Source organism: Mustela erminea, chromosome 6, assembly GCF_009829155.1.
Source record: "Mustela erminea isolate mMusErm1 chromosome 6, mMusErm1.Pri, whole genome shotgun sequence".
NCBI lineage: Eukaryota > Metazoa > Chordata > Mammalia > Carnivora > Mustelidae > Mustela > Mustela erminea.
Window position 1 is genome coordinate 89705515 of NC_045619.1, and position 24129 is coordinate 89729643.

Genomic DNA, 24129 nt, shown 5'->3' on the forward strand with positions numbered 1-24129 from the left:
TCAGGAATCATGTACAACAGGGTAACTAAATTAACCATACTGTATATGTAGGTTCAAGTTGCCAAAAGAGTAGGTCTTCAAAGTTTCTCATTACAAGAAAAAGATCATAAAACTATGTGAGGTGGTGGATATGAACTGGGCTTATAGGGTGATTATACATATATCAACCCATTATGTTCTATGGCTTAAACTGATGCATTGTCACATGTTACTTATCTCTCCATAAAACTGGAAGAAAAAATAACACTGGATGCTTTTACTGAAAAGTTCATTTAGGAAGGCCACTTCTGTGAACCATTCACAGGTATGGTTAGCTGAAGTTGGGGGCCCTTGACCCCCAACTAAGTCAGGACTTAGACATGTCATAGAATAGTTTGAATTTTATTTTCCTCTTTTTGACAAATATGCAACCAATGAGAATTGTCTCACAGTTTTTTTTTCAGGAGAATGTTATTACTCAAATGTTAGGATTGTACTGTGAAATACATGAAATGTCTTCTGTCGATATTTGGTAGTTGAGCTGTGTAAGATGAATTTCCCTTTTACCGAGTGAGCCTACCTTGATTAACATTTGAGTATCCACATATCTACAGATGGCTTCTCGTTCTTCTGGGGAAGTCGGATCTACCCAGGTCTCCAAGGGTGGAGCCTGTGACTAAAACCTAAATAAATCAGTGAGTGAGTCTCAAATCTTCAGTCCCAGTTGATTGTTCAGGAATGGAGGTGTGCATGAGGGACAGTGACTTAGGTTGATCCAGCAGACTGAAACACAGTAATTTTGTACTGAAATAGAGTAAAGAGATTCACTCTTTATGTTACATGTAGTGGGGGAAGATTTGAGCCCAGGATTGAGTGTAAGCCATTTTTTAGGGATAAAAGGCAAAACTCACAGAAAATAGGACCATCATCAAAGAATCAGAGGCAAGAAATGGAATGAGCAAAGTCCTTTTATCCCAAAAGCCTCGGTTGAAGACAGCTCTCCCTATAACCTTCCCAGGCCCATGAGACAATCATGTCCATTCCATGACTATTGTAGTCAGTTTGAGAACCACCCCCACCATATGCAATTGAAGACATTCTCCTTAGTGCAATGTTGTGGAAACTTCAGACATTTATAAAATTACTAACCAGCATGTGGAACAGTGACTGGAACATAAGAAGGATATTTGTCTTAAAAATGGTTTTGCATCAGTAATAACAGTTAATTATTATTATGTATAACAATAGTAAAAATCAGCAACACAAGTCATGATCATGATCATGTATTTCTGCAGATTGAATATGATTGTGGATCTGACCCTGGGGTCCAAGCCTGGAGTCTCAGAGGACCTAGCTGAACTTTCTCTATATTTCTGCCTCTGTTTTCCTTCTTTTTCACTAAGAGCTACAAACATATAGTTCATGTCTCAACAGAAGACCTCTTCTGTTGATGTCCCCTTTGAAATGGAGACACCTCATGATTTCAACTGTCTGTGTTATTTCAGTACCTTCATAGCACTCCAAAGGATACAGCCACACAGAGGGGGTGTGGTGTTCCAAATAATATCCTTTCTTGGGTAAGAACTGGGAAAATTGATAATCTGGGAATAATTACTCCTTTCCACTTCCCATCCTTTACCCTGTTGACAAGAGTATGTCATATTTAAGAATATTTCTGAATTGTCATGAATCCCTGAAGTTGTTCTGGACTCACAGCTCTTTGAATTCTATGGAGAATTTTTTTTTTTTTTTTTTTTTTTTTTTTAGTTTGCTAGCATTCCAAATCAGCAATTACCATAGCATCTTGTTCAGTTATCATGATCATGTTGTTTTATGGTTGTTACTGGCATTTCCCCTGGGGTCTAGTCTGAATTTCATTAGTCATTTTGTCTGAACTTCATTCTGCTGAAACACTTGTCCCATTCTTCAGCAGGGACAAACAACTGCTCCCCATTCTCCATAGATAACAATGTGGCTTTGATATGTAAGCAAGGACTCAATACTCAGTCAGTTTGTTCCTCTCTAATGCCCAGTGGATAGATTGCAACCTTCCAATCTAATTTTAAGGCATTTTAGGCAACAGAGAATTTAGAAAAATCATCTGACCCATCTCTCTGGCTCTGGGAAGGATTGCCAGATTCTTTCCTCTTTGAAATGCTAGGATCCTCAAGGAGTGGAATAAGGTCCCAGGATTCCTTCCTATCGTTCTTTCAGAGAGTCACAAAAGCCCTAATTTTAAATTATCTATCTTCTTCCTTTGGGTCTACAGAGAAAGAGAAGTTTTCTGTCTACTAGCAGTTTTAATATACATTGGAATATAAATTTTATGTAAGTGAAAAAATTGGCCATTTCTACTGTAAGAGCTAAGATGTGATTTATTTTCATGTATCAGAAATTCTTTCTGTCTAGCCTGAAACTTGGTCACTTTTGTTAAGCTCACAGGTGGTGGAAGCAATTTAAGAAAAAAAGATAGATTTATTTATTTATGTATTTATTTATTTATTTATTTATTTATTTATTTATTCTTTTAGAGATAAAAATGTGGAGAGAGATAGAAAACCCCGATGTGGGGCTCAATCTCATGATCCTGAGTTCATGACCTGAGTTGAAGTCAAGAGTCAGTTGCTTAAACAGAGCCACCTACACAGCCCTGGAAGTAATTTTTATAGTTCACTTGGGCAATGAGACTACATGGTGAAATTATCTCATGACTAAATCAAGGATTCAAGCAGTTAAAGCAGTTGATTCCAGATCATCTAATCTGATATCCTCATTCCTCATCAGTTTGTCTCCTTAACAAATAGAGAGAGTCATCCAATAGGAGCTTTCCTAGTCCTGAGGATTAAAAATGAAACAGGGAAGGGAGAAAAACCATAAGAGACTCTTAATCTCAGGAAACAAACTGAGGGCTGCTGGGGGTGGGAGGGATAGGGTGGCTGGGTTATGGACATTGGGGAGGCTATGTGTTACGGTGAGTGCTGTGACTTGTGTAAGACTGATGATTTACCAACCTGTACCCTGAAGCAAATAATACATTATATGTTTAATAAAAAAAAAAAAAAGAAAATAGACAAAAATGTTTTTCCACATGGAGCTTAGATTGTTTTGTCTTAGATTGTCTTCAGAAGAAACAGACAAAAACAAACTATGTAAGTAAAACCTATCATATTATCTGTGGAGAAACATTATAGCAGGGAAGTGGGCTATGGATTGAGGGATGCTGGGCTGCTACAGGTGTAAGAGGAAGTGGATGAGGACTCTGAGGCTGAGGGGTGGAAAGGGCCTTGTCCTCTGAGGGCAGCAGGCTGAAGCCTTGGTGAGGCAAGACCCAAGGTCTCTTCCTGACAGTCCTGTGATCATTCCTCTATTTCTCTTACATGTGCCAAGATTAGAAGGCATCCTTGTGAAGGTTCTGCATCTTGATCACACTGACTTAAGTCAAGGAGGACAAAGGTTGAACAGTGCACTTTTCTAAAACTATAGCTACAGTAATCTTGATTGTGATTATAGTATAAAAATAAGTTTCTAGATCAGTTTGGGGAGTGCTAGCTCTTAAGAAAAAACAACATATTGCTTTATTTATATATGATTTTCATTTGACAAAGCACTCTTATTCTATATGATCTTCATCAGACTAACTTGAGAGAAAAGCTGTTAATTAGACAGCATATAGGACATTTTTTAAAAGATTTAATTAATTTATTTAACAGAGAGAGAGAGAGATTATAAGTAGGCAGAGCAGCAGACAGAGAGGGGACGAAGCAGGCTCCCTGCTGAGCAGAGAGCCCAATGCGGGGCTTGATCAGGACCCCAAGATCATGACCTGAGCTGAAGGCAGAGGCTTAACCCACTGAGCCACCCAGGCGCCCCAGGACATTAGTTTTTGATGTAGTATTCAATGATTCATTAGTTGTGTATAACACCCAGTGCTCATCACCACAATTGCCTCCCCCTTAATATCCATCACGGGGCTACCCCATCCCACTATCCCCCTTCCTTCTGGAACCCTCAGTTTGTTTCCTGGAGTTCAGAGTCTTTCATGGTTTGTTCCCCTCTCTGATTTCTTCCCATTCAGTTTTCCCTCCCTTCCCCTTTGTCCTCCAGGTTATTCCTTACATTCCACATATGAGTGGAACGATATGATAATTGTTTTGAATTATTGAAAAATGCCAATGATCTTTTATAGGGATGGCACTGAAAGTGTAAATTGGTCTGGGCAAGATAGACATTTTAACAATGTTTACTCCAATACATGAGCATGGAAATGTTTTTCCATATTTTTGTGTCTTCCTCAATTTCTTTCATAAGTGTTCTGTAATTTCTAGAGTATAGATCCTTTACCTCTTTAGTTAGGTTTATTCATAGGTATCTTATGGTTTTTGGTGCTATTATAAATGGAATCAATTCCCTAGTTTCTCTTTTTACAGTTAACATTGTTAGTGTTTAGAAAAGTAACTGATTTTTGTGCATTGATTTTGTTACTTGCCACATTACTAAATTGCTATATGTGTTTTAATGATTTGTGGGTGGAATCTTTTGGGTTTTCCACATAAAGTTTCATGTCCTCTATGAAGATAGAGAGGTTGATTTCTTTGCTGATTCAGATGCCTTTTATTTCTTTTTGTAGTCTGCTGAGGTTAGTACTTCTAGTACTATGTTGAACAGTAGTGGTAAGAGTGGTCATCCCTGTCATGTTCCTAATCTTAAGGGAAACACTCAGCTTTTCCCCATTGAGAATGGTATTCACTGTGGGCTTTTCATAGATTGTTTTTATGAAATTAAGAAATGTTCCCTCTATCCCTAAACTCTGAAGAGATTTAGTCAGGAAAGGATGCTGTATTTTGTCAAATGCTATTTCTGCATCATTGAGGAGATCATATGGTTCTTTGTTGTTGTTGTTGTTGTTAATGTTAATGTGCTCTATCACATTGTTTGATTTGCAAATGTTGAAGCACCCTTGCATCCCAGAAATAAATCCCACCTGGTCATGGTCGATAATCCTTTTAATGTACTATTGGATCCTATTGGCTAATATCTCGTTCAGTATTTTGGCATCCATGCTCATCAGGAATATTGTCTGTCATTCTCTTTTTTGATGTGGTCTTTGCCTGGTTTTGGGATCAGGGTAATGCTGGCCTTATAGAATGAGTTTGGAAGTTTTCCTTCTGTTCCTATTTTTTGAATCTGCTTCAGAAGAATAGATATAATTTCTTCTTTAAATGTTTGGTAGAATTTCCCTGGGAATCCATTTTGTCCTGGACTCTTGGGTTTTGGGAGGTTTTTGATTACTGTTTCAATTTCATTACTGATTTTTGGCCTATTCGGATTGTCTGTTTCTTCCTGTTTCAGTCTTGATAATTTGTAAGTTTCCAGGAAGGCATCCATTTCTTCCAGGTTGCTTAATTTGTTGGCATATAGGTGCTGATAATAATTTCTAGTAATTGCTTTTATTTCCTTGGTGTTAGTCATGATCTCTCCCCTTTCATTCATGATTGTATTAATTTGGATCCTTTCTCTTTTCTTTTGGGTAATTCTGGCCAGAGTTTTATTGATCTTACTAATTCTTTCAAAGAACCAGCCTTCTGGTTTTGTTGATCTGCTCTACTGTTTTTCTGGTTTCTATTTCTAATAATTCTAATATTTCTCTAACTTTATTATTTCTCTTGTACTGTTTGGTTTAAGTTTTATTTGCTATTCTTTCTCCAGGTCCTTTTGGCATAAGGTCAGGTTGTGCATTTGGGATTTTTCTACTTTTCTGAGTGAGGTTTGAGTAGCTATGTATTTCCCTCTTAAGACTGACTTTGCCCAAAGATACAGATGTAGTGAAAAGAAGGGCCATCTGTACCCCAATGTTTATAGTAGCAATGGCCACGGTTGCCAAACTATGGAAAGAACCAAGATGCCCTTCAACTGACGAATGGATAAGGAAAATGTGGTTCATATACACTATGGAGTATTATGACTCCATCAGAAAGGATGAATACCCAACTTTTGTAGCAACATGGACAGGACTGGAAGAGATTATGCTGAATGAAATAAGTCAAGCAGAGAGAGTCAATTATCATATGGTTTCACTTATTTGTGGAGCATAACAAATATCATGGAGAACAAGGGGTGTTAGAGAGGAGAAGGGAGTCGGGGTAAATTGGAAGGGGAGGTGAATCATGAGAGACTATGGACTCTGTAAAACAATCTGAGGGGTTTGAAGAGGTGGGGGGGGTGGGAGGTCGGGGTACCAGGTGGTGGGTCTTATAGAGGGCACGGATTACATGGAGCACTGGGTGTGGTGAAAAAATAATGAATACTGTTATGCTGAAAATAAATTTAATAAAAAAAAGGACTGACTTTGCAGTATCCCATAGGTTTTGGATAGATGTATTTTCATTCTCATTGGTTTCCATTAATTGTTTAACTTCTTCTTTAATTTCCTGGTTGACCCAAACATTCTTGAGCAGGATGGTCTTTAATTTCCAAGTGTTTGAGTTCCTTCTAATTTTTTTTCTTGTGATTGAGTTCCAGTTTCAAAATATTGTGATCTGAAAATATATAGGGAATAACCTCAGTCTTTTGGTATCAGTTGAGACCTGATTTGTGACACCATATATGGTCTGTTCTGGAGAAAGTTCCATGTGTGTTTGAGAAGAATGAATATTCTGTTGTTTTAGAGCAGAATATTCTGTGTATATTTACAAAGTCCATCTGGTCCAATGTGTCATTCAAAGCTTTTGTGTTTTTTTTATCTGCTTAGATGATCTGTTCATTGCTGACAGTGGAATGTTGAGATCCCCTGCTATTAAAGTATTATCAGTATGACTCCTTATTTTGATTAACATTGAGCTTATGTAGTTGGCTGCTGCCACATTAGGGTCATAGTATTTACAATTGTTAGATCTTCTTGTTGGGTAGACCCTTTAAGTATGATATAGTGTCCCTCTACATCTCTTGCTACAGTCTTGAGCTTAAAATCGAATTTGTCTGCTATTAGAATTGCTACCCCAGCTTTCTTCTGAGGTCCATTGGCATAATAAGTGGTTCTCTATCTCCTCACTTTCAAACTGGAGGTGTCTTTAGGTTCAAAATGAGTCTCTTATAGACAGTATATGAATGGGTCATGTCTTTTAATCCAATATGCACCCCTGTGCTGTTTAATGGGAGCATTTAGGCTGTTTGTGTTGAGAGTGACTATGATATTAGTGCCATCCTATTGCTTGTGAAGTCCCTGTCTCTGTAAATTTCTGGTGTGTATTAATCTTGAGGTCTACCTTCTTTTATAGAATTCCCCTTAATATTTCTTGCAGGGATGGCATGGTGGTCACATATTCTTGCAATTTCTGCTCGTTTTGGAAGCTCCTTGTCTCTCCATCCATTCTGAATGACAGCCTTGCTGGACAAAGTATCCTTGGCTGCATGTTCTTCTCATTTAGTACCTGAATATGTCTTGTCAGCCCTTTCTGGCTTACCAGTTTTCTGTGGACATGTCTGATGTTATTCTGATGTTCCTCTTTCAATAAGTAAGATATCTCTTCCCCCTTATTGTTCTCAGGATATCTTCCTTGATTCTACAATTTGCAAGCTTTACTATTATATGACAGAGCATTTGTCTCTTCTTATTGATCTTGGGAGGAGTCCTCTCTGCCTCTTGGACATGAATGCTTGTTTCCTTCCCCAGATTAGGGAAGCTATCAGCTATGATTTACTCAAATATACTTTCTAGTCCTCTCTTTCTCTCCACCCCCTCAGGGATCCATTTCTGACATTGGAACGTTGCATGGCATCACTGATTTCTCTAAGTCTATTCTTATGTGATTCTTGCTGTTTATCCCAGGCCTCCTCAGCTTCTCTTCCTTTCTTTCATCTTATATTCAAACTCACTAATTCATTCTTCTGCCCCATTTATCCTGGCTATCAGGGTATTCAGTTTAGAATGCATCTCATTCATAACATTTTTAAGTTTGACCTGATTAAATCTCATTTATGCCCTTAGAGATTCTATATTGTCAGTAATATTTTTCTCAAGCCTAGATATTGACTTCATAATTGCTACTCTGAAGTGTATCTCTGACATCTTGCTTCTATTCATATCCACTAGGTCTGTGGCAAAGGCCATAGTTTCTGGTTATTTATTTATTTATTTTTTGTTGGAGTTCTTCCTCTTAGTCATTCTGTTGAGGGGAAGTTGGTAGTTGAGGGAAGGTATAGAATCCAAAGTATTAACCATGTCCCAAGCAAGATGCACCCATTTATGGGGGATCCTAGGATTGTGGTTCTTCGTTCTTCCAGCTTGTCTTCTGGGAGAGGGGCCCAGCATACTGTTACTCATGGATTTCTGCATCGATTCCAAGACTTGGGGCAAAAATGGCCTTACCCAAACCTTTGTCCCAGAGCAGAGAAATCATAGTCTGCTCTTTACTTAGCTCTCCTGGACACACACCTTCTGTTTCTGTATATGCTGCTAAAAACAGTGGCCTCCCATGGTGGTGTGCACCCACAGCAACTCTCCCAGAAATCAACCCCAAGGCCAGGCGTGTCTCTGACTGTTGTGCTTCTGGTTTTGCACACACTCCTGCAGTTCCTGGATCCTATCTGGGGCTGCTCTAAAGTTCTTTCCTGCTGCTAACACTTTGCAAATTTGGGCCTGGTCCCCAATGTGGGATGCCTTTTCACTTCAGTGTTATATCACTTTCCAGGTGGCAGCTTATGGTGGCTCCCACCCACTTCTGTTTATCTTTGGATATCTGCCTGCAGATTCACGACTCTACACTTCGTGCCTCTCAACCGCTAGAACTTTCTCCTTGTAGAGATCCAGATATATATTCTTATATCTCAGGCTGATTTTGTGGGTGTTCAGAATGGTTTGGTAGATACCCTGCTAAATTCAGGGGAACAGTTGAAACAGGGTTCCTTTACCCCTCCCTCATCTTGCCTTGACCCCATTATACCCATTTTTAACTGATGAGGAAACTGAGGACCATAGAGAGTAAGTAATAAAGTTCAGCTGATAAAGTCCACATGGTAGTTGGTCCTCTGTGGCTGGAACAAAGCCACTCTGCCAACATCAACCTGTTTGAGGCATGATATGTGCACATGCTAAGGTCGGTAAGGCTGAGAAACCATGCAGCCATGTTGTGTGCTTGCTTTCATTCATGGAAATTATCTGTCGGCATAGGAATTGTTTATTAGTGACCAAGGAGAGTCATAGTATGAACTTGAAAGGAAAAAGGTGTATTCAGGAATGCTCACTTCATATTGGACCAAACAACTGAGAAAGGGAGAATAAAAATCATTTTGATTATTTACTCTGCCTAACGACCCACTGCAAAATACTAATATATTATAGAACAACCACACTGGGATGCTTAAAGAAACTCCAGGTGAGATAATGGGCTAAGGCACCAAAGGAATGTGTTGTCACTTCTTGCATCTGTCTGGGGCCACGCTGGGGGCTATGTGAGTGGCTGGAGGCTGAAATCATTTGGAGGTTCTTCCAAGCATGTTTTTGTACTTAGTCTGGTGTGCCATTAAGGTGGAATTTAGCTGGGTCTGTGGACCAGGATGCTTACACATGAACTATATTTTTAGCTAGGGACTTCTCAGTATGGTGGCCTCAACATAGTTAACATAGTGGAGATGGTTAATCTCCTTAGATCCAAAATTTCATTAGATCTATTTCTTTACCACTAATTACCTTAGTGTATATTCTTCCAAACTTTTCTCATATAACCAAGAGTTATGTGTAGAGTTTTTAATTTGATAAGTTTAATAATGGATGCAATGTTTAATTTCTTCTAAAAAAAAAAAAAAAAGAACCCCAAAGCAGTACTTGATCCAGTAAGGTCCCTTACAAACTTGTATTCCCCTAGTAGATGATCCAGTCTAAGATCACATATTTCTTTCTTTTTTTTTTTTTAAGATTTTATTTATTTATTTGACAGACAGAGATCACAAGTAGGCAGAGAGGCAGGCAGAGAGAGAGGGGGAAGCAGGCTCCCTGCTGAGCAGAGAACCTGATGTGGGGCTTGATCCCAGGAGCCTGGGATCATGACCAGAGCCGAAGGCAGAGGCTTTAACCAACTGAATCACCCAGGCACCCCTAAGATCACATATTTCATTAAAAACATTATTTTTAAATTTGAGACAGGCGGGGAGAGAAAGAGAGCGAGAGCAAGTGAGCATAAGCAGGGAGGAGGGTCAGAGAGAGAGAGAGGGAGAAGCAGACTCTCCCTTGATCCCAGGACCCTGAGATCATGACCTGAGCCAAAGGCAGATCCTTAACTGACTGAGCCACCCAGGTGCCCCTGCATATTTCGTTTAATTACCTGATGTCTTAGTCTCCTTTATATTTGAACAACGTTTCTGTGTTAAAAAAATGTTTTGTGACATCGATAATTTGAAGAATACATTTCCTTTCCCATTTTTGGGAGTTCCTTAGGAACTTAAAAAATTTTTCCTTACAAATTAGATTCAGATCATGCATTCTGCACCAGATTACTACAAGGGGATTTTGTTTCCCAGGCAGGGTATGTGATGAATCTTATGAGACCAATTGATGTGGATTTCCAAAGTTTGTCTGTTGTCTACCCTCAGAATGAAACTGTTCTAGAGTCAAGGCCTGATGCAGTGTAGACTTCCTATTGAAAGATGTGTCCTTGAGGTTTTGGTATGAATTAATATCACCCCAGAATTTGTTCTCATCAAAGGTTGTAAATCTTTGTTTTGTTGTTGAACAATGGTGACAGTGGAACAGATGAACAGTAAAGTCAGATAAAAATGTCCAAGAAACTTGAACAGGTTTTTCAACAAATAGTTGCCAGTGTGCAAAGTCAACACACAGCTAGTGTGATGATTCAAGCCTGCGAAGGTAAATATTAGGGTAGAGGGAGTTGAGCAAGAAGAAGGAGGCTTGATTGTATTTCAAGGTCTGCTTGGCACCATATTCAGATGATACTTTCCTAAGGTATCTGGAAGGAACCTGAGCAACTGTGAGTGTTGTCAAATATCTGGGAGGGGTGATTAAAGATTGATGAAATAAATGTGAAGGTTGAGGAAGGTGAGGAAGAGGAGAAAAGAGGTTCCTTTAAGTATTCCAGAGTGTACTGGACACTGACTGTATTCCAAAAGGTGTTTTCCCATGGAAACAGTTTAGGAGGATACTCTTCTAAGTGCCATTGTTTTCAGATTTCCAGGAAGGGCATTTTGTTTGTTTGTTTGTTTGTTCTTAAAGATTTTTATTTATTTATTTGACAGAGAGATAGGAAAAACCCAGAGAGCACAAGAAGGGGGAATGGCAGAGGGAGAGGGAGAAGCAGGATTTCCACAGAGCAGGGAGCCTGACCTGGGGCTCCATCCCAGGACTCCAGGATCAAGAGCTGAGCTGAAGACAGACAACCAACTGAGGCACCCAGGTGCCCCAGGAAGGGCATTTTGGGTAAGAATATTGCATTGTCTACAATATTAAATCAAATAAAAGCAATAATTTAGCATAGATTGGATGTGGTCAAAGGAAGATGGGAGATATCGATTATGGAGTATGACAAAGACATACTAGAGAGAACTAGAGAGAAGTTTAGAGAGAATCAGAAAATGAAAAGAATGCAAAATACAATAAAGGGAGAAGTAACAATGAGGTATCCTTGAAAGACAAAGGTAAAAATAAAGCAATAAATTTGAAAACTATTACTCTTCTCAATTTTACCTTCACAAGAGAGCATTTGATGATTTGTTCTGGGTTTTCCAATATGGAGCAGCCATTCACACTTAGTGGGAACATGATGGGCAATGGTAGGAACTGTTATAAACTGTGAGTGGGATGAGTCTGCATTGGGAAATGAAGAGGAACTAAGGGAATATTCCAAAGTTCCTTTTATTGATTATGAAAAGCCAATGGTAGGGAAAATTTATGCTCAGGAGAGATCCTTTTGACAGCAAAATAATTAACAAGGACACATGGAAGTTCTGGAAAGAACCTCCCTGGATTTTCAACAGGAAGTACTTGTGAGGTGTTGACAAGCAGCTGAATAATGATTATGTTTTACTTGTGTGTGTGGAATGTGTATCATATGCATGTAGCTTTTAGTATAAATTTTTTTATGCCTAGATTTTTTTTTTGTTGTTTTATGATTTTTTGGAAGATTTTCTTTCTTCCTTTTTTAAAATTATTAATTTATTTATTTTCAGCATAACAGTATTCATTATTTTTTCACCATACCCAGTGCTCCATGCAATCCGTGCCCTCTATAAGACCCACCACCTGGTACCCCGACCTCCCACCCCCCCGCCACTTTAAACCCTCAGATTGTTTTTCAGAGTCCATAGTCTCTCAGGATTTCATTCAGCATAATCTCTTCCAGTCCTGTCCATGTTGCTACAAGAGTTGGGTATTCATCCTTTCTGATGGAGTCATAATACTCCATAGTGTATATGGACCACATTTTCCTTTTGATTATAGAGATTTGAGGCAGTAAAATACTGTTATAGCTAAATACCATTGGAATTCTTGATTAGTTAATTTTGTTTATGGGACTCCTGTCTGTAAAAGTCTTTTTTGTCTGTTTTATATCATAACACACAGGCATAGCCTGATGCTCTGCTTTCCAAGATGTCATTCTTGTCTGCTTGACCTTATTTTTCATAGTGTACTCCCTACCTGATCCTTTAAGGTAATCCTCTCTTTGTTTGATGCTTAGTATATAAATTTCTATTGCATTCATTATGTCTTCCTAACTCACATTTCTCAGGAGTTTATGAAGTGGTTAGAGCCCCATGGAGTAGTGTTGAACAGACTAACCTTTACTCCCTTAGATCTTATTTATTGAGGGGAGACAGAAAACCAGACAAAGAAACAGCAAAGATCCAAAGAACCAAGAAAATATCAAGTAAGGATAAACATCATAATGGGAATAGAAGCACATCATGTGATCGTGGCTATGCAGTACTCCAGTTTGGAAGCCATCAAAGACTCCCCTGAAGAGTCAATGTTGAGGTTGAGGCTGAATGGCAATAACATATGATAGCAGAAACATGTACTGAACAGAGGAGAAGCAAGCTGTGTCTGTATCTGGAACTTGGTGCACTTTCAGAATTCTAACACTGGAAAGTCACTGTGCACTGTGTGTGTCTCAGCTCCTTGAAGGCAGAATGGGACAAGATGTTCCTTTTGGTTCTAACTTCAAACTCTAATGGGCCTTCCATCACTATAGGACCTCTCTTTAGCCCTCATCAATGTCTGTGTCTTGTTACTCTTGTTTTTTGAGACTCAGTTGTGTGTCCCTGACTATGGCAGCCCAAGATGGCTGGAGAGGCTTCCACCTTCTGAGTGGTGTAGGGCGGGGGGATAGGGGTTTTGTTTTGGACTGAGTCCTTGATGTTTCTCTCTAGGGCCTATCTTCAGAATGAGGCTGTTTTTTTTTTTTTTTTTTTTTTTTTTACGTTTTTTTTTTTTTTTTATTTCCAGCATAACAGTATTCATTATTTTTGCACCACACCCCGTGCTCCATGCAATCCGTGCCCTCTCTAATACCCACCACCTGGCACCCCAACCTCCCACCCCCCGTCCCTTCAAAACCCTCAGATTGTTTTTCAGAGTCCATAGTCTCTCATGGTTCACCTCCCCTTCCAATTTCCCCCAACTCCCTTCTCCACTCTAAGTCCCCATTGGTTTCACTTATTTGTGGAGCATAACAAATAGCATGGAGGACATGGGGACTTAGAGTGGAGGCTGCTTTTCTGATTTTGTGACAGAGCCTGTCTTCCTTTCAAATATGTTCCAAGTAGAGTGTGGACTGGTGACTGGGGCCAGGTTTGTGATCATTGGGAAAATCAGGGTTTAGAGAGCTGTGATCTCTGTGTGCAGGAGTATAAATGTGTCAGTGATTTAAGATGACCCCGTTTATGTTTCCAGATCAAAGTTGCTCGTGGAAGAGGGGGTTGGATAAATGTGCTCCTCTATTTCATTTCTGTTAATACTAAGTGTTAGGGTCCTCTAGGAAAATAAATATGAAGTATCTATTCAATGTAAAACACATATTTGATTTTTTTGCTTTTTAAAAAATTAACATATATATTTATTCAGGGATACAGGTCTGTGATTCATCAGTCTTACAAAATTCACAGCACTCACCATATCACATAACCTTGCCAGCATCCACCACCCTGCCATCCCAGCCCTCCCATCCCCCTCCACTCCAGCAACCCACAGTTTGTTTCCTGAGATTAAGTCTCTTACGGCTTGTTCTCCCTCTCTGGTTTCATCTTGTTTCATTTTCCCTCCCTTCCCCTTTGATCATCTGTCTTGTTTCTCAAATTCCTTGTATCAGTGAGGTCATACGATAATTGTCTTTCTCTGATTGACTTATTTCCTTTAGCATAATATGCTCTAGTTCCATCCACATCATTGCAAATGGCAAGATTTTTTTGATGGCTGCATAATACTCCATTGTGTATATAAACCACATTTTCTTTATCCATTCATCCATTGATGGACATCCAGGCTCTTTCCAGAGTTCAGCTATTTTGGATATTGTTGCTAAGCACTGGGGTGCGCATGCCTCTTTGGATCACTACATTTGTATCTTTGGTATAAATACCCAGTCGTGCAATTGCTAGGTCATAGAGTAGCTCCATTTCCAACTTTTTGAGGAACCTCCGTACTGTTTTCCAGAGTGGCTGCACCAGCTTGCATTCCCACCAACAGTGTAGGAGAGTTCCCCTTTCTCCATATCGTCATCAACACCTGTCATTTCCTGACTTGTTAATTTTACCTGTTCTGACTGGTTTGAGGTTGTATCTCTGTAAAAAACATACATATGATTTTATAAAAACCCTCTGGAGACCTATAGCCAGATAAAGAAACTTTTGTGTGTAAGGGTACAGTAGAATGCATATGTCAATGGCTTCAGGACTCATAGCAGCACAATACTAGAATTGACTTGAATTTCCATCAATAGGTAGAGTAAGTGATGACATATGAAAGCCAGTGAGAAAAATACTGTAGAGGTGCAGTGGCTGAGTTCGAGTTCTACTAAGTAGAGTTGAAGGTACAGAAAAGAATGGTCTGGGTGATTCATTTGCTTAATCATCTGCCTTCAGCTCAGATCTTGGTCCTAGAACTCTGGGATTGAGCCTCTCATTGGGCTTCCTGTTCAGTGGGGAGCTTGATTTTCTGTCTCCCTCTGCCCCTCCTCTCTGTTCATGTACACTCTCTTTCAAATAAAATATCTTTCTTAAAAAAGAATGGTCTGGATTATATTGTATACATTTTTTCTTTTTTTGTATATATTTTGTAAGACTCAAGCACATATAGATATGGATTTCTATAGACACATAATTGCATATGAGGATGAGCACGTGGACAAACTCATTTAACATGTTGTTTACTGTGGTGGGGACAGTGATAGTATGGAATGCTAGGCATGGCTGTGCATGGGTTCACAAAGGCATAAATTTTTGTTTTTATTTTTTAAAGATTTTATTTATTTATTAGTGAGAGAAAGAATGAGCAGGGAATGGGGCAGAGGAAGAGGGAGAAGCAGACTTCCCACTAAGCCAGGAACAGACCTGGGTCTTGTTCCCAGGACCTTGGGGTCATGACCTGAACTGAAGACAGACACTTAAACAATGGAGCTGCCCAGGTGCCCCCAAATATTTTAGAAAATGTGTCACTACCAGAGTAATGATAGCAGTTATCTCATTCTGTTGGAAGATCTGGTGACTTTTACTTCTTACACATACCTCTATTTTAATTTTTTAAAGAAAATTATGAAAATATTAAGTTTTGGGAAAGGGGAGTAGTTTAAAGTTTTGGTGATGCATTATGGATTTGACTTTCTTAGGATACATATATATCTTCTTTTCCTTTTAAAAATTTTTTTTGTTTTATTTTTTCAGTGTTCCAGGATTCATTATGCACCACACCTAATGCTCCATGCAATATGTGCCCTCCTTAACACACACCACCAGGCTCACTCATCTCCCCACTCATTCCTTCCAAACCTTCCAAACTCTTCCAAACATCCCTTCCAAACTCAGTTTATTTCTCAGAGTCCACAGTCTCTCATGCTTCACCTCCCCCTCTGGTTTCCCTCAATTCACTTTCCCTTTACTTCTCCTAATGTCCTCCGTGTTATTCCTTATGCTCCACAAGTAAGTGAAAGCATATGGTAATTAACTCTCTCTGCTTGACTTATTTCACTCATCATAATCTCCTCCAGTCTCATCCATGTTGATACAAAAGCTGGGTATTCAACTTCTCTGATGGAGGCATAATATTCCATAGTATATATAGACCATATCTTCTCTATCCATTCATCTGTTGAAGGGCATCTTGGTTCTTTCCACAATTTGGCAATTGTGGCCATTGCTGCTATGAACATTGGGGTATATATGGTCCTTCTTTTCACTACATCAGTATCTTTGGGGTAAATAGCCCATAGTGCAATTGCAGGGTCATAGGGTGGCTCTAGTTTTAATTTCTTGAGGAATCTCCACACTGTTTTCCAAAGTGGGTGCACCAGCTTGCATTCCCACCAATGGTGTAAGAGGGTTACCCTTTCTCCACATCCTCTCCAACACATGTTGTTTCTTGTCTTGTTAATTTTCACCATTCTAACTGGTGTAAGGTGGTATCTCAATATGGTTTTGATTTGAATCTCCCTGATGGCTAATGACAATGAACATTTTTTCATGTGTCTGCTAGCCAATTGTATGTCTTCTTTGGAGGATTGTCGTTCATGTGTTCTGCCCATTTTTTGACATGATTTTCTGTTCTTTTGGGTGTTGAATTTGAGGAGTTCTTTATAGATCTTTGTCTGCAGTGTCATTTGCGAATATTTCTCCCATTCTGTGGGTTGCTTCTCTGTTTTATTGACTGTTTCCTTTGCTGTGCAGAAGCTTTTTGTCTTGTGAAGTCCGAAAAGTTCATTTTTGCTTTTGTTTCCTTTGCCTTTGGAGACATGTCTTGAAAGAAGCTGCTGCAGGCAATATCAAAGAGGTTAATGCCTATGTTCTCCTATATGATATTGATAGATTCCTGCCTCGTTGAGGTCTTTGATCCATTTTGAGTTTGTCTTTGTGTATGGTGTAAGAGAATGGTCAAGTTTCATTCTTTTCTACAAAGCTGTCCAATTTTCCCAGGACCATTTATTGAAAAGACTATCTTTTTTCCACTGGATATTTTTTCCTGCTTTGTTGAAGATTATTTGACCATGGCATTGAGAGTCCCTATCTGGGCTCTCTACTCTGTTTCACTGGTCTATGTGTCTGTTTTTGTGCCAGTAGCATGCTGTCTTGGTGATCACAGCTTTGTAGTGAAGTTTTAAATCAGGCAACATGATGTCCCCAGTTTTGTTTTTCTTTTTCAACATTTTCTTAGCCATTCAGGGTCTCTTCTGGTTCCATACAAATTTTAGGATTGTTTGCTCCTGCACTTTGAAAAATGCCAGTGGAATTTTGATCAGGATGGCATTTAAAATATAGATTGCTCTAGGTAGCATAGACATTTTAACAATGTTTATTCTCTGATCCATGAGCATGGAATATTTTTCCATCTTTTTGTGTCTTCCTCCATTTCTGTTGGGTCCTTTTAGCTAGGATCTTGTTGAGGATCTTGTCTTCCATATTTATCAGGGATATTGATCTTAAATTTTCCTTTTTGATGGGGTCTTTGCCTGGTTTGGGGATCAGGGTAATCCTGGCTTCATAGAAAGAGTCTGGAAGTTTTCCTTCTTTTTTAAATTTTTGAAACAGCTTCAGGAAAATAGGCATTAATTCTTCTTTGAATGTTTGGTAGAATTCCCCAGGGAATCCTTCAGGTCCTGGGCTCTTGTTTTTTGGGATGTTTTTGATCATTGCTTCAATTTCATCACTAGATATTGGTCTATTCAGGTTGACAATTTCTTCCTGTTTCAGTCTTGGAAGTTTGTAGGTTTCCAGATATGCATCCTGGTATGCATCCAGGTATGCATCCATTTCTTCTAGGTTGCTTAGCTTATTGGCATATAACTGTTGATAATAATTTCTGATGATTGTTTCTATTTCCTTGGTGTCAGTCATGATCTCTCCCCTCTCATTCATAATTTTATTAATTTGGGTCCTGTTTCTTTTCTTTTGGATTAGTTTAGCCAGTGGTTTATTGATCTTACTGATTCTCTCAAGGAACCAGCTTCTAGTTTTGTTGATGTGTTCTACTATATCTCTAGTTTCTAACTCATCAATCTCTGCTCTAATCTTGATTATTTCCCTTCTTGTGCATGGGGTTGGCTGAATTTATTGTTGATTTTCCAGTTCTTTAAGGTGTAAACAGAGCTGGTGTATTCAGGAATTTTAACTTTTTTGAATGGGGCTTAGATGGCTAGGTATTTCCCCCTTAGGACCACCTCTGCCATATCCCATAGGTTTTGGACTGATGTGTCTTCATCTCACTGGCTTCCATGAATTGTTTAAGTTCTTTGATTTCCTGGTAGATCCAAACATTCTTAAGTAGGTTGGTCTTTGGCTTCCTAGTGTTTGAATTCCTTCCAAACTTTTTCTTGTCATTTATCTCCAGCTTCAAAGCATTGTGGTCTGAGAATATGCAGGGAATATCTCAGTCTTTGGTATTGGTTGATCCCTGGTTTGTGACCTAGTATGTGGCCTATTCTGAGAAAGTTCCATGTGCACTCAAGAAGAATGAGTATTCTGTTTTTTTAGGGTGGAATGTTCTGTATATATCTATGAGGTCCATCTGGTCCTCATTCAAAGCTTTTATTTCTTTATTGATTTTCTGCTTGGATGATCTGTCTCTTACTGAGAGTGTCATGTTAAGATACCCTAAAATTAATGTATTTATATCAATATGGCTCTTTATTTTGGTTAACAGTTGGCTTATGTAGTTGGCTGCTCCCATATTGGGGGCCATAAATACTTACATTGTTAGATCTTCTTGGTGAATAGACCCTTTAAGAATGATATGTCCTTCTGTATCTCTGACTACAGTCTTTAGCTTAAAATCTAATTTATCTGATATGAGAATCTCTAACCTAGCTTTCTTTTGAGGCCTGTTGGCATGAAAGATGCTTCTCCATCCCTTCACTTTCAGTCTGGATGTATCTTTAGGTTCTAAGTGTGCCTTTTGTAGATAGCATATGGACAGGTCCTGTCATTTTATCCAGTCTGCCAGCCTGTGCCATTTTAGGTGAGCATTTAGGCCTTTCATGTTGAAAGTGATGTCAACTTTTTATTGACATCATGTTGTCTGTGAGGTCCTTGTTTCTATAGATTGTCTCTGTAAATTTCTGTTCTATGTCACTCCTGGGTTCTTTCTTCTTTTATAGAACCCCTCCTTAATATTTCTTGTAGTTCTGGCTTGGTGTTCACATACCCTTTTAAACCTTGCCAGTCTTGGAAGTTCTTTATCTTTCCATCCATTTTGAATGTCAGCCTTGTTGGATAAAGTATTCTTGGCTGCATGTTCTCCTCATTCAGTGCCCTGATTATGTCTGCCAGCCCTTTCTGGCTTGCCAGGTTTCTGTGGCCAGGTCTATCAATATTCTGAGGGACCTTCCTCTGTATGTAAGGAATATTTTCCCCCTAGGTGCCCTAGGACCTCCTGTCTGAAATTATGATTCGTGGATTTCACAATTAAGTGTCTGGATGTCTTTCCAGACTCGTTGATCTTGGGGGATGCCTTTCTGCCTCTAAGACATGAACACTTGTTCCATTCCCCAGATTAGGGAAATTTTCACCCAGAATTTGTTCAACTATATCTTCTAGTCTTCTCTCTTTCTACACCCCTTTAGGTCATCCCAATAATTCTGATGTTGGAACGTTTCATGACATCATTTATTTCCCTAATTCTGTTTTTATCACTTCTAAGCTATTTGTTCCAGGCCTCCTCCTGATCCTTCTTCTCTATCAGTTAGTCCTCAAGATCACTAATTCTATCTTTTGCCTCAATTATCCTAGCTGTTAGAGTATTTAGATTAGATTGGATCTCATTGATGGCATTTTTAACCTCTTTCAGATCAGCTCTCAGATCTGTCCTTAGAGACTCTATGTTGTCACTAATGGTTTCTCCAACCTATCCATTGCCTGGGTAGTTGTTACCCTGAATTCCCATTCCAACATACCATTTATGTCTATATCCAATATTCTGTGGGAGAGGGCACAGTCTCTGAATTTTTCCTCTGTTGGGTGTTCTTCCTTCTAGTCATTTTGGTGAGAGGTGGTTGAGGGGATGTATAGCTGAATATTATCAACCACGATCCATGTAAGGTGCACTCTGGAAAGTTTCGGAGCAATTGGAAGTCACCACCAAAAAGAAAGAAAAAAAGAGAAAGAAAGAGAAAAAAAAAAAAAGAGAGAAAATCCAGCCAAAATGAGCCCTGAAAGTAAGGTTTATAAGGTATATAAACAAAATGAACAAACAAAAAGACCAACAAAAATAAATGACAAGAAAAACAGGATGAACTCAGCCAAAATGAGCCTCAAGAATAAGATTTACATAATACCAGAACAAAAACAAATACACAGAAACACTGACAGAAGAATAAGTTGGGAAGGTGGTTATAAATCCTTGATGTTGCCAAGGAAGGTTATTTCGGTTCTTTCTTTGTGTATCTTGATATGTTCGTTAAAGGACTCAACTTTCCAGAGATGCAGGGAAATTAAAAGTGGTTTTTAATTTTAAAATTTTAAATCTTTTAAATTAAAGTTTTAAATCTTTTTCCATTGAATATTAAATAGGGAAAAAGATTGCCTTGAAGCTTATATCTATATGTATTAAGAAAAAAAGAAAAGAAAAAGAAACACAGGTGTATGAATCAGAAAAGTTCAAGTTAAAAAGGGAAATATTGAATATTGAATAGGGAAAAAGATTGCCTTGAAGCTTATATCTATATGTATTAAGAAAAAAAGAAAAGAAAAAGAAACACAGGTGTATGAATCAGAAAAGTTCAAGTTAAAAAGTTATTATGGAATATGTTGTATTAAACCTCTAGTTGTAATGGTAAGTAGGTTAAAAATGTAAAAGGAAAAGAATTGTGAGAATGAAAAAAAAGTTGTATCTATGAAATATACCAGTTGTAGGGAAATACAAGCAGCTTAATATATTGTTTTCCCCTGATGTTGGGATTTTACAGTTTTATGGGGACCCTGTGATGGTTGTCCTTTCATTCTTTTGGCTTGTCTTCTGGGGACGGGGCCTGCTGGGTTGTTCTCCCATCAGTCTTGGTTGGATTGAGTAGCCCTGCAGTTATCAAGGGGCTGTACTCTGTGGTAACTGGTTTTTCAGGGATTTTTGTCTGGAGGTTTTTGTTCTTTGGCAGCTTTTTGCGGATATTCTGGGGCTTGGCGCAAAGAAAGAATCTGCATCCAGACCTCTGCCTCAGAGGGAAGCCTCAGACTGTTCCCCTCTGGGTGGTCCAGAATGCACAGACTCCCCCTCGCAAACTCTGCTGAACAGTGCAACATCCCACAGGCCGTGTGCACCCTAAGCCACCTTCGCAGTGGTCACCCGAGGTCCTCACTTGTCTCTGCACCCCCATACCACTAGAACTGCAGGGATATTGGGCCAGGGTGTCCGCTTCCAGTGTCTGCCTTTGCCAGGACTGCTTTCTGGGGTCCAGGCCCATGCCCAGTTGTGCTCAGACCTCACGGTCATGATGGCTGGGGAAGGCTGCTGGCTGAGGGAGATCACAGGCTGGGAGCATTCAGACCCCTGGCCGGTCACGGTACGCTGTGGTCCTAGAGACCAAAGGGCGGCATCCACACCAGGCTCTCTCAGGTGTAGGCAGGAGTGCACCTGGCTGAGGGGTGGTGCAAACAGTGGAAAGCTGCCAGCTCAGGGACCACCATCTGGAGGCTCTGGTGGACTCTCTCTGGCACGGGTGGTCATCCACAGTGATTGTCCTGGGAATGTGGGCTTAGGCCCGTGCCCATGACTGCCCAATTCCACCAGTTGCCTATTCAAATCTTTTCCTCTTTTTGGGTGCTTTTAACCAGACTCCAAGTAAATGCTGGTCCCCAACCACAGGGCACTTTTGCATTGGGATATTACTCTCCAGTGGGTCACTTCTGGTGGCTCCCTCCCCCTTCTGTTTATCCTCTAAAACCAGTCTGTGCATTCTCACTCCACTTTACCTCTCTACTGATGTCTTCTGCCCCCGTAGAGATCCAGAAGTGTATAATCCTACATCTCAGGCTGATTTCATGGGTGTTTATAGTGTTCTGGTAGATAATTAGCTCACTTTAGGGGACTGGTTGAAACAGCATCTCCTACATCTTGCCCCTCCATCCTTTCTTATTTTCTTAGTAAGAAAAATTATTCCAAGGCATAAGTAAATTGGCTACATTGGCTGATATATATCTATATCTAGATCTACACCTATATCCATAAATTTAGTTTAAATATTTAATTTATTTATCTATTTCTTTAGAGTGAGAGTGGAGGGGAGGGGCAGTGGAAGGGAAAGAGATAGAATCTCAAGCAGACTCTGCGCTGAACATGAAGCTGGATGTGGGGCTTGATTCTGGGACCCTGGGGTTATGACCTGAGCTGAAATCAAGAGTCAGACATTTAACCAACTGAGTCAACCAAAATATTGATTTTGCATAAAATATGTTTAAATAAAAATAGATGCCACATACTGTAGAAAATAAAAGTTATGGAAATGATCTCAGTCTAATTTTGATATAGCACTCCTTCATTTTAGTGAAAAGTTTCTTGGTATTTGTGAGCATTTTTTCAGTATTTATATATATTGTAACTCAATTTTTAGATGTCTCTTAAAAGGAAAATGCTAAAAAAATAGTATTAGAAGCATTACAATGTCACTGAAATCCCCACCATTTCAGGAAAACAATGTCTGAAAACTTGTCGACGTTTAGTGAGGAAGCTGATCGGATGACAAATGAGCCTCGAGCTTGCTGGTGGAACCTTGGTGGGTGACTTGGGGTCCTGCTACTGCACCTGGGAATCTGAGGCTCAGAGTCATTTGGATTTTTATGTGTCCTGTTGTGTCAGTGGTCAATTTACTGCGCTTGAGTTCCAAATGTGTCCTTCAGCATATGCTTTGCCATGTGCAGAGGACTCATTCAACATTTGCCCTTTACAGTGATGGCAATGTTGACTTGCTCAGTAGAGGGCACTAGAGAGACATTGTCGGAGGAAGGGGCTTCCTGTGGTTTGTAGCAGCAGCATGGTGGTCAGCAGTGTGGGTGTGGGAAATGTGTGGATGAGTCCTGCCCCAGCCATGTGGCCCGCATTTGCAGTTCTGGGGGCACTGGCAGCCTGGTTGTGGACTGACACTAATCTCTCCACAACCCTCTTGACCTGGGGCCTGGCATCATGAAGACACTTTTCTGCACTAGTCCCAATTCACTCAGCAGACCCTGTTAGTGGCCTGGGGGTTCCCACTGAGCTGCATCTCTCTCTCTCTGCAGGTCCCATGTGGTCCACTTTCACCCTGAGCCCACACCTTCTCTGCACATTTAGGCCATGGGTTGCTGATTATCTCCTCTCCCCTGCACTCCGAGGGGTAGTGGGGGATGGTTATTCCCTGCTGGTCCTGCAACTACAGATCAGCTCCATTCTGGGAATATCAGCGAACATCTCTGCTATGCAGTGGGTGGAACTCCACCTTGTTGACTGAGGTCTGACCAGCAGTTTCAGAGAGAAGGCCATATATTCCACCATTGTTCTTCCTTGAATATTCTCTCAGCCCTGGGGTTCCACAGGGGAGTTCCTTAGAGTTAACCATGTATCAGAATTCAGTATTCCTTGTATTAAAGTTCCCCTGTTTCACCCACTATGTTGTTTCTAAATGCTGAGTGGACTTTAAATGGTGCACTTTGTAGTCTTTTTTTTCTTCAGGAAACCAGTCATCCCTATCACTCTATCTGCTCTCTGTGCCCTGCACTGGCAGCATGGTAAGAGGCCTACAGAGGGGGGGGCTCAATACAGAAACCATGTCCTAGGTAAGACTTCAGTTTGTGTCTGATTCTATTGAGAGCCCGTGAGTGGCTGGCTGGGCTGTTGGGGTTTATTCCGTACTGGGTATAATCCTAGAGCCCCATTACTTTCTGGTTACTTCCTTTCACACTTAAAGAAGTTTTGTTTCTGTTTCTTTTCCTTCAGAATATGTTTTGTTTTGATTTTTAAAATTTTTTATTTTTTAAAGA